This window comes from Urocitellus parryii, chromosome 6 (genome assembly GCF_045843805.1).
Source record: "Urocitellus parryii isolate mUroPar1 chromosome 6, mUroPar1.hap1, whole genome shotgun sequence".
Classification (NCBI taxonomy): Eukaryota; Metazoa; Chordata; class Mammalia; order Rodentia; family Sciuridae; genus Urocitellus; species Urocitellus parryii.
The window spans coordinates 31,447,884-31,458,729 of record NC_135536.1 but is presented as its reverse complement, the minus strand read 5'-3'; the positions used below and the strand labels follow the sequence as shown (position 1 = coordinate 31,458,729).

The 10,846-nt window shown below is 56.3% G+C and overlaps 2 non-coding genes across 2 annotated transcripts; both read left to right on the top strand.

Annotated features, from left to right (window-relative positions):
• The first annotated feature begins 4,856 nt into the window (after nt 1-4,856).
• Trnay-gua (transfer RNA tyrosine (anticodon GUA)) lies at nt 4,857-4,950 on the top strand. Its single transcript has 2 exons — nt 4,857-4,893; nt 4,915-4,950. It is a non-coding gene; the product is annotated as a tRNA-Tyr (tRNA).
• A 3,662-nt stretch (nt 4,951-8,612) lies between these two features.
• Trnay-gua (transfer RNA tyrosine (anticodon GUA)) lies at nt 8,613-8,706 on the top strand. The gene is made up of 2 exons: nt 8,613-8,649; nt 8,671-8,706. It is a non-coding gene; the product is annotated as a tRNA-Tyr (tRNA).
• Nucleotides 8,707-10,846: the final 2,140 nt, after the last annotated feature.

Genomic DNA, 10,846 nt, shown 5'->3' with positions numbered 1-10,846 from the left:
AACCAGCCAAGGTGTCCATTAGTGGAAGAATGGATAAAGAAAACATGGTACACAATGAGGTACACAAAGGAGTTTTATTCAGCCATAAAGAAGAATGAAGTTATGTCATTTGCAGGAAACAGGTGGAATTTGAAAGCATTATGTTGAACAAATTAAGCCAAACAAGAAGTCAAGAATCATATGTTTTCTCTCAGATGTGCAAGTTAGGGAGGGAAAAGGAAAAGAAATGTGGAGGGGGAGTGGAATCTCATGAAAATTGAAAGGAGATCAGTAAAGAATAGGGACCAGGGGGAGAAAGGAGGGGAGGAAAGGGGGAAATACTGGGGAATGATAATGGCCAAATATATTGCTATATCATGTGCATATATAAATATGTAGCAGTGAACCCCACTACTATGTATAATTATAATGCATCAATAAAAATATGGGGGGAAAAAGAAGCTGCTATCTGTTCATGTGGCAGAAGAACTGGTGTAAGGACTGAGTAGAGACAGGAAGTGGTATGTGTTTTATTTCTTTTTCACATAAATAGACAGTCTGTGAGTCAGGAAGTCACCTCCTCTTTGGCAAGAGCACAAGACACAGACCCTATGGTCTCTACTGTCTCCTGGGAACAGTCATGACTTTAGAATGGGCTCCTTGGCTTCCTATTAATCTGCTCTGCTGAGAGCCAGCCAGACTGCGGCACTGCTCTTCTCCATTTAAGCCTCCCCATATTCAAGCCCCACTACTGTCTCCCAGTGCAGCTTATTCCCTTACCTCCCTATCTTTTTTTTTTTTTTTTTTTTTTTCTGGGAGGTAAAGAAGAAGGAGAGTGAAGAGCCAGTACAGCAGCTAGATTCTCAGCTGGTGGCCTCAGCAAGGAGGCAATGCTCACAGGAAAAGGGGTGTATTTCAACTCTGACCGATTTGGATTAAGGATCTTAATTGCCTCTGCATGCTTGCCCTCAAGAGACCAAGAATGTTTTACTCATAACCGGAATTCCTATAAGACATTTTCGTCTTTTGAGTAATGTGTATACTGTACTTCCAGATCTGTGTTGGGGGTGGGTCCTGGAGAGTGAATGGATGGAATTTGGCTTCCAGAGCAACCCACACTAAATCCAGCCAAATTGTATTTTTTTTCTCATTGTGTCTGAGGGGAGATAGAAAAGGATAAAACACCTAAACAGGAGGATACTCACTTAAGGGGGTGATGAAAGAAAGGAGATGACCCATGCCCTAATAAGAGGCAATAAGAAAAATTTCAAGTTCCTGGCTGAAGCCTTGGTCTAGAGATATGAGTATGGTTGACCCTCTTATACTTAGGCTTATCCATTTAGCAAAATTGCAATCCTTACCTAAATATAGCATTCTGCCCTCATACTCATCTAGATAAACTAGACCAGAGAAAAACACAGTGATGTTAAACTGATCTCTACTTAAATTCATCACTGTTATCTCAAGTGTGTCTAAAAAACTATCTTTTTATTGTAGTTTATTTTGTGGTAATGATGATTGAAATCGGGTGGGGTTGTACCACTGAGCTACATCCTCACCCCTTTTTATTCTGAGAAGGTGTCTCACTAAATTCTCCCAGGCTTGGCCTCAAACTTGTGATCTTCCTGTCTCAGTCTCCCAAAGTTACTTGGATTAACAGACATGTGCCACTGGGCTCAAGTACAATCATCATTTTTTTCAATCTCTTCACCGTCCTATTCTAAGATATATGCACATGATATAATATATATGCACATGATAAAATCTAAGATTTTATCCCTTATCTTGATTATTAAACAGCCCACACCCTCTCAGGCACTCTTACTTTCAGATTTCTATTTCACTGAAAAGCAGATACAGTCATAGAACTTCTAAAAGGCCTATCTATCTGCACCTTTTCCCAACTGTTTCTATGGAGGATCTGTGTAAAATCTTAGCTCAGGTCATCCCTGAAATCTGTGTACATCCAACTGATTACTCAAGGACTTTCTTTTCTTCAGATATGCTGGATTGTACCCAACAGCCAACCTGCACATGGTTCTTTTGATTTTATTCTCAAAAATTGTGATATCCAGGAGCAAAAAGGGGAGCAACTAAAAGACTCGGCTAATGTCACTGGTCACTCCCAGGCTCTTAGAGCTCTTTATAGATCTCTAAGTAACTAGATTAGAACTGAAATTTTAGTGCATGGCTGACATGTAAAAGCAATGTTTTTTTATTTTTTTCCACTCTTACTCCCTCCTCTTCAGCACTAATAGGAGATGGTATCCAGATATAAAATACATTAAACAAATTCATGAGGACTACTTATTTATTGGGAACTAAGATCTCCTTAAAAGGACAGGACCCTGAGCTCCAAAAGTTAACTTTCTGGAAAAGAAGGAACTTCTTTTTTTCAAGTGAATAGAGAAGGTCAACACCTTCCATCTAATCAACAAATTTGGGGAAAGAACTTGCAGGGTCCAACCTTGGTAGATGATGTAGCCAAATGGTACAACATTCAAGATTTAAACTCTGGTCACTTGGAAGACTTCCCGCCACTGCCAATAAGTATAAATCATTTTGCATCAAGGATTCAACTAAACAAAGAAAATTTTTGTTTTAAATTAATCTTAAATATGAAGATTCTGAAGACACAAAGAGAGTGTGCAGGAGGCAATGGGCTGGGCTTTGGAGACTCAAGAGGGGATGGGGTGCGCCGGCTGCCAGACAAACAGCCCAGAGTGTCCCTTGATCTCAGCCTTTCCCGAGAAGAGAAGTCCAGAGCTTGATGTGCAGAGAAATCCAGTCACCTACTGGACGGTCACTGGAGCCTGCATGGGAGGGCAGCTCAATGCAGTCTGGAAATGGGAGGGAAAGGGGACAGCCTTGGACCTGCATTCCCCTGGGCGCTTGAATGCTTTCATGGAGTGCAGGTATTTGTGTATGTCTCTGTGTGTGTATGTGTGTGTGTGTGTGGAGAGAGAGAGAGAGAGAGAGAGAGAGAGAGAGAGAGAGAGAGAGAGAGAGAGAGAGAACAAGCAAGGGATCCTGCAGGAATGGTGGGGGTGGGGTATGTGAAACTGAAAGACTCAAGGGATTGTTCCTCTCTACCCATGGAGGGCTCCTTAGTGGCCTGGCTCCCTTTGCAGGCACCCCTCCCTCCAACACTGTGTGGGTACCTCTAAGCGAAAGAGATCAAGTGCCAGTGGCAGCAACAGTAGGAGTGCCAGGGTGAGACTGTGAGGCCCGCAGGGCTTCCAGAGGATAAAAGAGTTGTGCTGCCAGAGAGAGCCCCCTAACTTGAGTGACCCCATGAACAGAGACCAGCAGTGGGGTCCCAACTTAGAAGGAATGGCCCTTTGGGTATCCCCCCTGGGCTTTGTCCCCTGGGTCCTGGCACCTGGATTTGTGGCTTTGGGTAGAGGAAAGGGGGTCCCTGGAGGCTGCTCTTGCAGTCCGGCCAGCTGAGCAGCTGAGCAGCAGCACTGGGTTTTGGGAAGCCCCCGCAGCTGGGCCCTTGCCCTGTCCCGGTGGGAGTGGGTTTGGTGTGGGGTTGGTGCGTGAGTGAAGGTTTGGGGGTTGTGCCAGGGCGAGCGGGCCCTCTGCGCCCCCTAAGCCCCAAGAAACTGGGCGGGTTGGGTCACTGCGGAGGAGCCCGCCTGCACCTCCCCACATCCCCACCTCCCCGGGGAATCTGGGCTGAGCGGCTGGGAGAGGGAGGTGATTTAGGGCCAGGAGTTAGGGCACACCGAATTGGGATCCCATCTGGGTGGGAGAAGCCTTGCTTCCGGGGTCAGGAGTCCAGCCCAGCTGGGCCGCCTCTGTTGTGTCCCTTTGGCCTTTCCCGGAAGCGCCCAGGACCAGGTGGAGTTATTTGGTGAGGAGAGGCAGGAAGCGGGGCCTCCTGTGCCCTGTCCGGGCTGGCTCCCTGGCACAAGTATCTCTGGTGCTTGTGCAAGGCCTGGACGGGGCACGCGAGGCTGCCACTTCCCCTAACCCTCTGTCCTTTCCGCCACACGTGTGGTGTGCAGGAGGTCTGAAGGCACCAAAGAGGGAGCGGCTGGCGGGGCTGGCGCTGTGGGTAGCAGGGCGTGTCCGCTGGGGCACGGGGACCTGGAACCCGGACGGGGGGACGGGACCGGGGCTTCAGGGGCCAGGCTGGTAGGGTCGGATGGGATCCAGGTGTCCACCAGACACTACCGCGGGGGACTGTGGCTGTGCTAGTTGCGCAGCCGCCTCCCCGCGCGCCATCTGGTTCTCCTCCATTACCAACCCGCACCCGTGCGGTATCCACACCCCCACCTTCCCCGGGGCGGGCGGGGAGGGGTGTGGAGAAGGCAACCTTCCCCTGGGTCAGTCTCCACCTGGTGCCCGGCTCCTGGCCCTCTCAGGCCGCCTTAGTACCATCCTCCTAGACCCCGGCCCAAGGCGGGACGCAGAGGTTTGGCATCGGGGCAAGAGGGCAAGAGCACCAGAGGAGAGAGCCCTGCGCGCCCTGCGATGCGGGACTTGGTGGTCGCCGCCCGGCCAGGTCCCCACCAGGTCCCGGGCATGCCAGGCTTCCGCTGGATACCAGGGGCTCCCATGCTGAAGGGGTGTGTGCGCATTTAAGTGTGCGTGTGTGTGTGTGTGTGTGTGTTTGCGTGTGTGTTCGTGCGTGTGTTGGTGCGTGTGTGTTGGTCCTGGGCCCTGAAGGCAAGGACTGGGCCTGTCTGGGCAGGGCAGGGCAGGGCAGGGCAGGGCAGGGCAGGGCAGGGCAGGGCAGGGCGGGGCAGGGAGGGCTCCCTGGGATGGAAGGCGGACAGTTGTAATGGGACCCCACCCCGGGACAGGACCTGCCAGCTCGCCTCCCCCATCTGCACAAAGGCAGAGGACCCGGCCCCGCCGGTGTGCACCCTTCGATAGCTCAGCTGGTAGAGCGGAGGACTGTAGACTGAACAGACAGCTGTGGACATCCTTAGGTCGCTGGTTCGATTCCGGCTCGAAGGAAGTGCCCCACGCTTTTGCGCACACGCACACGCACACGCACGCCCCTGCAAGCCTCATCCTGCCTTCTGAGCCCAGAGCAGGCACAGCCTCTCCAGACCGCCCACCTCTTCCACCGCCAACCCTTGCATCTTGGGCCCCAACTCCCCCGCGCTCCCCAGGAGCTAGGTCCTGCCTGCTGCTGCCCGCCAACGCCAGGCACCAGTTCTGGGAAGGCCCATTCTTCGCTGGCTGCCCGCAGGGGTTCCTGCTCTCAGGTCGCCTCACCCAAGCAACCCAACACTCGTGCCCCCACATACCACACCCCTATCCCTGGCCCCTAATGCTGCCGCTGCCCCTGCCGCTGCCGCCAGGGACGCCCCTGCCGCACCCCCACCGCTCCTGCACTTTCAACCACAGGGCACTCCTCCCGCCTGAGATTCTTGACAACACACAGGCAGGCTTCCCTGCCACCCAGCCCTTCCCACCTGGATCATCATGGACTTGGCTCTTGGGAAAAGCCAAATGTCCAGAGCCATGGATGTGTTGCTCAGCGATCACCCTGGCATCCTCCCTGGGATCTCACCCTGGCATCCTCCCTGGGATCGCCACGCTCCATCCCTCTCCACGACTGGCCCGGGGCCCAGGAGCCACTGGCCTCGTGCCCCCACCCCACGTCTGCCCCTCTCCATCTTTCTCACTTTCTGTCTGCCTCTACCTCTCTCTTTCATCTTCTTTCCTTTCCATGATGCCCTGCCACCTCTCTCCTTTCCTCCCTCACTCTCCTCCATCTCTCCAGCCACAGGCAATCAATCTCTGCCTCTGTCTCTGTCTCTGTGTCTGTCTTTCACCACCTCCCCGCCTTCATTTCTGTCCCCCACGCTGACCCCTGTCTCTGCTCCTCTCTTTCTCTGTCTATTGGTGAGGAATGCGTGGATGGACAAGGGAGGGATGTGTCCATCCCAGCTTGGTTAGGTGACATGGTGCCCTGGTGGCGGTGGCGGTGGCCTGTGTTCTGTTTTCCCTTGGGGCTGAAGAGTGGGATGTGCCCTTCCCGCCCACATGCCACCAGCCTCACCTCTCCTGAACTTTAAGGAATAGGGTTGGAGCCGCAGCAGGACTCAGTGGTCCTCCTGGAAGAGCCAGCACACGCCAGGTTCTGCTCTTCACCTGGGGAAGGTGGCCAAAGCACCTACCTGTTGCTATCGTCCTGCCTGGGGTGAGCTGAGGGGGAGTGAGAGGAAAAGCCCAGTCAGGCCAGAACTCAGGCTCCCCCCCCCTCCCCAGGGAGTGGGAGCTGGCGGTTCCAAGGCAGGCAGCCAAGTGACCTTGGGCAGCGGCTATTGTCTTGTCTGGCAAAGGGCACGGAATCGCACCCCTCCTTACACAGACCACTGGGGTGTGAGCTGCTTGATGGCTTGAGCGCCCAGTTGGAAATGGAACCTACCTAGCAAGAAGATGCTGAGGACCAGCCAGAGAGTGTGCAGGAGGCAATGGGCTGGGCTTTGGAGAATCAAGAGGGGATGGGGTGCGCCGGCTGCCAGACAAACAGCCCAGAGTGTCCCTTGATCTCAGCCTTTCCCGAGAAGAGAAGTCCAGAGCTTGATGTGCAGAGAAATCCAGTCACCTACTGGACGGTCACTGGAGCCTGCATGGGAGGGCAGCTCAATGCAGTCTGGAAATGGGAGGGAAAGGGGACAGCCTTGGACCTGCATTCCCCTGGGCGCTTGAATGCTTTCATGGAGTGCAGGTATTTGTGTATGTCTCTGTGTGTGTATGTGTGTGTGTGTGTGTGGCAGAGAGAGAGAGAGAGAGAGAGAGAGAGAGAGAGAGAGAGAGAGAGAGAGAACAAGCAAGGGATCCTGCAGGAATGGTGGGGGTGGGGTATGTGAAACTGAAAGACTCAAGGGATTGTTCCTCTCTACCCATGGAGGGCTCCTTAGTGGCCTGGCTCCCTTTGCAGGCACCCCTCCCTCCAACACTGTGTGGGTACCTCTAAGCGAAAGAGATCAAGTGCCAGTGGCAGCAACAGTAGGAGTGCCAGGGTGAGACTGTGAGGCCCGCAGGGCTTCCAGAGGATAAAAGAGTTGTGCTGCCAGAGAGAGCCCCCTAACTTGAGTGACCCCATGAACAGAGACCAGCAGTGGGGTCCCAACTTAGAAGGAATGGCCCTTTGGGTATCCCCCCTGGGCTTTGTCCCCTGGGTCCTGGCACCTGGATTTGTGGCTTTGGGTAGAGGAAAGGGGGTCCCTGGAGGCTGCTCTTGCAGTCCGGCCAGCTGAGCAGCTGAGCAGCAGCACTGGGTTTTGGGAAGCCCCCGCAGCTGGGCCCTTGCCCTGTCCCGGTGGGAGTGGGTTTGGTGTGGGGTTGGTGCGTGAGTGAAGGTTTGGGGGTTGTGCCAGGGCGAGCGGGCCCTCTGCGCCCCCTAAGCCCCAAGAAACTGGGCGGGTTGGGTCACTGCGGAGGAGCCCGCCTGCACCTCCCCACATCCCCACCTCCCCGGGGAATCTGGGCTGAGCGGCTGGGAGAGGGAGGTGATTTAGGGCCAGGAGTTAGGGCACACCGAATTGGGATCCCATCTGGGTGGGAGAAGCCTTGCTTCCGGGGTCAGGAGTCCAGCCCAGCTGGGCCGCCTCTGTTGTGTCCCTTTGGCCTTTCCCGGAAGCGCCCAGGACCAGGTGGAGTTATTTGGTGAGGAGAGGCAGGAAGCGGGGCCTCCTGTGCCCTGTCCGGGCTGGCTCCCTGGCACAAGTATCTCTGGTGCTTGTGCAAGGCCTGGACGGGGCACGCGAGGCTGCCACTTCCCCTAACCCTCTGTCCTTTCCGCCACACGTGTGGTGTGCAGGAGGTCTGAAGGCACCAAAGAGGGAGCGGCTGGCGGGGCTGGCGCTGTGGGTAGCAGGGCGTGTCCGCTGGGGCACGGGGACCTGGAACCCGGACGGGGGGACGGGACCGGGGCTTCAGGGGCCAGGCTGGTAGGGTCGGATGGGATCCAGGTGTCCACCAGACACTACCGCGGGGGACTGTGGCTGTGCTAGTTGCGCAGCCGCCTCCCCGCGCGCCATCTGGTTCTCCTCCATTACCAACCCGCACCCGTGCGGTATCCACACCCCCACCTTCCCCGGGGCGGGCGGGGAGGGGTGTGGAGAAGGCAACCTTCCCCTGGGTCAGTCTCCACCTGGTGCCCGGCTCCTGGCCCTCTCAGGCCGCCTTAGTACCATCCTCCTAGACCCCGGCCCAAGGCGGGACGCAGAGGTTTGGCATCGGGGCAAGAGGGCAAGAGCACCAGAGGAGAGAGCCCTGCGCGCCCTGCGATGCGGGACTTGGTGGTCGCCGCCCGGCCAGGTCCCCACCAGGTCCCGGGCATGCCAGGCTTCCGCTGGATACCAGGGGCTCCCATGCTGAAGGGGTGTGTGCGCATTTAAGTGTGCGTGTGTGTGTGTGTGTGTGTGTGTTTGCGTGTGTGTTCGTGCGTGTGTTGGTGCGTGTGTGTTGGTCCTGGGCCCTGAAGGCAAGGACTGGGCCTGTCTGGGCAGGGCAGGGCAGGGCAGGGCAGGGCGGGGCAGGGAGGGCTCCCTGGGATGGAAGGCGGACAGTTGTAATGGGACCCCACCCCGGGACAGGACCTGCCAGCTCGCCTCCCCCATCTGCACAAAGGCAGAGGACCCGGCCCCGCCGGTGTGCACCCTTCGATAGCTCAGCTGGTAGAGCGGAGGACTGTAGACTGAACAGACAGCTGTGGACATCCTTAGGTCGCTGGTTCGATTCCGGCTCGAAGGAAGTGCCCCACGCTTTTGCGCACACGCACACGCACACGCACGCCCCTGCAAGCCTCATCCTGCCTTCTGAGCCCAGAGCAGGCACAGCCTCTCCAGACCGCCCACCTCTTCCACCGCCAACCCTTGCATCTTGGGCCCCAACTCCCCCGCGCTCCCCAGGAGCTAGGTCCTGCCTGCTGCTGCCCGCCAACGCCAGGCACCAGTTCTGGGAAGGCCCATTCTTCGCTGGCTGCCCGCAGGGGTTCCTGCTCTCAGGTCGCCTCACCCAAGCAACCCAACACTCGTGCCCCCACATACCACACCCCTATCCCTGGCCCCTAATGCTGCCGCTGCCCCTGCCGCTGCCGCCAGGGACGCCCCTGCCGCACCCCCACCGCTCCTGCACTTTCAACCACAGGGCACTCCTCCCGCCTGAGATTCTTGACAACACACAGGCAGGCTTCCCTGCCACCCAGCCCTTCCCACCTGGATCATCATGGACTTGGCTCTTGGGAAAAGCCAAATGTCCAGAGCCATGGATGTGTTGCTCAGCGATCACCCTGGCATCCTCCCTGGGATCTCACCCTGGCATCCTCCCTGGGATCGCCACGCTCCATCCCTCTCCACGACTGGCCCGGGGCCCAGGAGCCACTGGCCTCGTGCCCCCACCCCACGTCTGCCCCTCTCCATCTTTCTCACTTTCTGTCTGCCTCTACCTCTCTCTTTCATCTTCTTTCCTTTCCATGATGCCCTGCCACCTCTCTCCTTTCCTCCCTCACTCTCCTCCATCTCTCCAGCCACAGGCAATCAATCTCTGCCTCTGTCTCTGTCTCTGTGTCTGTCTTTCACCACCTCCCCGCCTTCATTTCTGTCCCCCACGCTGACCCCTGTCTCTGCTCCTCTCTTTCTCTGTCTATTGGTGAGGAATGCGTGGATGGACAAGGGAGGGATGTGTCCATCCCAGCTTGGTTAGGTGACATGGTGCCCTGGTGGCGGTGGCGGTGGCCTGTGTTCTGTTTTCCCTTGGGGCTGAAGAGTGGGATGTGCCCTTCCCGCCCACATGCCACCAGCCTCACCTCTCCTGAACTTTAAGGAATAGGGTTGGAGCCGCAGCAGGACTCAGTGGTCCTCCTGGAAGAGCCAGCACACGCCAGGTTCTGCTCTTCACCTGGGGAAGGTGGCCAAAGCACCTACCTGTTGCTATCGTCCTGCCTGGGGTGAGCTGAGGGGGAGTGAGAGGAAAAGCCCAGTCAGGCCAGAACTCAGGCTCCCCCCCCCTCCCCAGGGAGTGGGAGCTGGCGGTTCCAAGGCAGGCAGCCAAGTGACCTTGGGCAGCGGCTATTGTCTTGTCTGGCAAAGGGCACGGAATCGCACCCCTCCTTACACAGACCACTGGGGTGTGAGCTGCTTGATGGCTTGAGCGCCCAGTTGGAAATGGAACCTACCTAGCAAGAAGATGCTGAGGACCAGCCAGAGAGTGTGCAGGAGGCAATGGGCTGGGCTTTGGAGAATCAAGAGGGGATGGGGTGCGCCGGCTGCCAGACAAACAGCCCAGAGTGTCCCTTGATCTCAGCCTTTCCCGAGAAGAGAAGTCCAGAGCTTGATGTGCAGAGAAATCCAGTCACCTACTGGACGGTCACTGGAGCCTGCATGGGAGGGCAGCTCAATGCAGTCTGGAAATGGGAGGGAAAGGGGACAGCCTTGGACCTGCATTCCCCTGGGCGCTTGAATGCTTTCATGGAGTGCAGGTATTTGTGTATGTCTCTGTGTGTGTATGTGTGTGTGTGTGTGTGGCAGAGAGAGAGAGAGAGAGAGAGAGAGAGAGAGAGAGAGAGAGAGAGAGAGAACAAGCAAGGGATCCTGCAGGAATGGTGGGGGTGGGGTATGTGAAACTGAAAGACTCAAGGGATTGTTCCTCTCTACCCATGGAGGGCTCCTTAGTGGCCTGGCTCCCTTTGCAGGCACCCCTCCCTCCAACACTGTGTGGGTACCTCTAAGCGAAAGAGATCAAGTGCCAGTGGCAGCAACAGTAGGAGTGCCAGGGTGAGACTGTGAGGCCCGCAGGGCTTCCAGAGGATAAAAGAGTTGTGCTGCCAGAGAGAGCCCCCTAACTTGAGTGACCCCATGAACAGAGACCAGCAGTGGGGTCCCAACTTAGAAGG